The sequence below is a fragment of the Pristis pectinata genome, chromosome 21, assembly GCF_009764475.1.
Source record: "Pristis pectinata isolate sPriPec2 chromosome 21, sPriPec2.1.pri, whole genome shotgun sequence".
Classification (NCBI taxonomy): domain Eukaryota; kingdom Metazoa; phylum Chordata; class Chondrichthyes; order Rhinopristiformes; family Pristidae; genus Pristis; species Pristis pectinata.
Window position 1 is genome coordinate 37,792,377 of NC_067425.1, and position 3,706 is coordinate 37,796,082.

Here is a 3,706-nt window from a genome sequence, read left to right on the forward strand (position 1 = left end):
TGCGATTTGTTGGTCAGGAAGTCAAGGATCCATTTGCAAAGGAACTTGTTGAGTCGCAGTTCCAGGCGTTTGGAGATGACTTTCCTTGGAAATGCAGTTTTGAACGCGGAGCTGTAATCAATAAATAGCCGCCTGGCGCAGGTGTATTATTATTCAGATGCTCGAGAGATAAGTGTAGGGCCAGGGAGATGGTGTCTGCCGTAGACCTGTTCCTGCATGAGGCGATTTGCAATGGGTCGAGGTTTCATAGGCGGATGGAGTTGATGTGTGCCGCGACCAACCTCTCGAAGTAAAAGGTGGGATTGCATTGGCCGGGAATCGAACCCGGGCCTCCCGCGTGGCAGGCGAGAATTCTACCACTGAACCACCAATGCCAGTGATAGTTGGCGTCCACGTCATCTCCATGAACAGCACTTCAGTCATCAAACTATTTTCTGAGTTCTTCAGTAATGTGAATCGTTGTCAGGGCAGACCTGCCATCGGTAAATCATTGCTGACTTCCCCTGAACACTCCTTGACGACCTCAGTGCAGATTATTCCCTCTGCTCGGATGTTTTCAGTCACTTTCTTACCGCTAACCTGAGAGTTAGAGGCCTGTAATTGCCTGACCTCCCTGCTGCTCTTCTATAATAAAGCTGACATTTCCTGAACTCCAGATATCTGGCACCTCAGCAGTGGCCAGCGAAGATGTTGAAACAAACTTTCTGGCGTGACACCAACAAATTCGTCCCCTGCCTCCCACAGTGTCCTGGGATACATCTCAGTAGGTCCTGGGTATTCACGGCTATAACTGGAGGAACACCCAATACATTCACACTTCCTCGGATCAATGCACATATTTCCCCTTTACTCCTTGACGGGTTCTACTCTTCCCAGTCCAAATGAAGGATCTCGACCCGAAACGTCGACTGCCCATTTCACTCCCTGACCTACAGTGTTCCTTCAGCTCTTTGTAGGTGTGCCCCGACTCTTTTCCTGAATAACATATTGATGGAATTGGTAATTGGTTGATTATCGTCACATGTACCGAGGCACAGTGAAAAACCCGTCTTACATCCCGTTCACCCATCAGAATTCATCACAACAGTGCATTGAGTTAGTGCAAGCTGGAACAATGACAGAGTGAGGAATAAACTGTGACAATGACAGAGAAAGTGCAGTGCAGGTAGGCAATAAAGTTCAGGGTCATAACGAGGTAGATTGTCGGGTCAAGAGTCCATTTAATCGTATAACGAAATATAAATAAAAACTGACCCATAGTTTCCTTTAATCTGCAAGGATATTTAGTGCCACCTCTTGTACCATGAGTCCAATGCTCTTATATTCGATGCCTCGGCAATTGAGGAGCAGCAGCCTGTCACCAGCATTTCCCTCCCCAATCCAGTTCATTACTTCTTCAAGAATCTGAACGACTTCCGCCAGACAGGACATCCCACCAGCAAATTCATGCTGACTTTTCCTGAACAACCCTTCCCTCTCGAAGTGCAGATTATTGGTGTCCCTCAATTTTCTTCCCAAAGACTTCCCTGTGACGAAACTTAGTCTGTAATTGCGGGCCAACCCTGGCATGTCACTGCCTGCCCTTCTTCAATGGAGGCAGAACATTTCCTGAACTCCTGTCATCCGGCACTGGATGACTCCAGTCATCCGGCCAGCGAGGTTTAAACAATACATTTCTCTCGTGGCCCCAGCAATCTCATCCGTTGCCTCCCAAAGCAGCGTACGATATACCTCATCAGGTTTTGGGTATATAATCACTTCAGTGCTTGCTGGGACATCGAATACATTCTATTTGTTTAATGTTAACCCGCTCCGCAATACCCTTGCTCCCTTTCCTGAAATCTGCAAGCACAATGTTTGTCTCCTCACTGAATACAAAATAAAAATATTCATTTACGAGCTGACACAATACTTCGGAGAGACACAGATTCCCTGTTCGGTACTTAGATGGGATCGAACCTTTGCCTGGTTAACATATTGATAGAATGTACAAGTAAACTGTCCTGGGATTTCCTTTATGTTGTCTGCCAGCGAAATTTCATGCCAACACGTTGCTGTCCGGTTTTTACACATTGACCTCTTCCAGCCTCTAAGATGCCATATGCCAGAAATGCCTCATCTAGTTTCCGTTCCCTTTACCGGCCATGTGGCTCTTTATTGTTTTTATGAAACTCTCGTTGTTCCTTGATATCCCAGGTTCAAGACTTCCTGACATTTCAGTCGTACAGCAACATGTTGGCACTGAGCTCTGAGTGTTTCACTTTCACGTGACTGCATTGGAGCTTCATTCAAAGTAGCCGGTTCACGATCTTCTCTGGAACGTCCTGCTGATGGGCCAGGAGCCTTATTCAAGACACTTATTCACAACAGTCTTGAGGAAGGGTCCTGAACCGAATCGTTCACAGTCTGTTTTCCTCCTCGACTTCTGCCTGGCTGCTGAGTTCCTCCTGCATCTTGTTGAAGGAAGGACCAGGAGGAGAGGGCAGATGCATTCCTGGTAAATGTGCCAGTGCAAGAAAGAAGGGTTCAAGTGCTTGGATCTTTGAGGTCTGATTGTGGGACAGAGGTGACAGGCAGAGTGGAATCTCGGAACGACTGAACTGCATTTATTTTAATGCAACAAACCAGACAGTAAGGCAGATGAAATCAGTGTATGCACTGGCACACTGGGACTGGGATATTATAGCCATAACGGACACATGGTTGAGGGAGTGGCAGCGCCCGTTCCAAGTTCCAAGTGAGCGATGGTCCAGGCACGACAGACGAGAAGAAGGGAAGTTGATTTTCTGATGAGGAGGAACATCACAGCTGTGCTGAGAGAGGATATTCTTGGGGGATATTCCAGTGAGTCTATGTAGGTGGATCTGAGTCATAAGAATGGATGATCACTTTGATGATATTGAATTTTTGGGCCCCCAACAGTTGGTGGGAATTAGAGGAACAAATGTGAAGTGTGATCCCAGATAGTTGTAAGAAATACAGGATTATAATAGTAGCTGATTAAAACTTCCCGCGTATTTGCTGAGATTGCCACAGTACAAACAACTTGAATGGGGAGAAATTTACGAACGTGCCCAGAAAAGTTTGATCGAGCAACATGTGAGGTGGGAGCAACACTCGATAATCTGCTGTGAAATGAAGCTGGGCAAGTGACTGAAGCGTCAGTGGGAGAGCGCTTGGCGACAGTGAACATTGTTCCCTTATGGTTAAAACGGTTGTGGAAAAAGATCGGACGGGCCGACAAATTGAAATCCTACTTTGCAAAGGTTGATTGGCAGATCATCTCAGCAAGTTAAGGGACATCTGGTGAGTGCGTAGTTGCTAAATGTGAGGTCGGGAGCGAAAGAATGAGGGGAAATTAAGAGTGATGTATGGGAACATGTCTACATTACAACACAGGAGCTACTGGCAATCTGAAGGCAATTAAGGTAGATAAATCCCCGAGGCCTGATCAAGAGTAACCTACGGAATTGTGGAAGCCTGGGAGTAATTACAGGGGTCCGGCAGAAATATTTGCATTGCCTTTGGCCACGGATGAGCATCGGATGATTGGGGGATGGGTACTGTTGTGCCTTTATTAAAGAGGGACTGGAAGTAAAAGAGAGGGAATGACAGGCCGATGAGTCTGACATCAGTAGTGGGAAAGTTATTGGAGGGGATTCTGAGAGACAGGATCGACCAGCATTTGGAAAAGAACGGCTGATGA

The 3,706-nt window shown here is 46.6% G+C and overlaps 1 non-coding gene across 1 annotated transcript; it reads right to left on the minus strand.

Annotated features, from left to right (window-relative positions):
- Window positions 1-303: 303 nt before the first annotated feature.
- Window positions 304-374, minus strand: trnag-gcc (transfer RNA glycine (anticodon GCC)). Its single transcript has one exon. It is a non-coding gene; the product is annotated as a tRNA-Gly (tRNA).
- Between the last annotated feature and the right edge of the window lie 3,332 nt (window positions 375-3,706).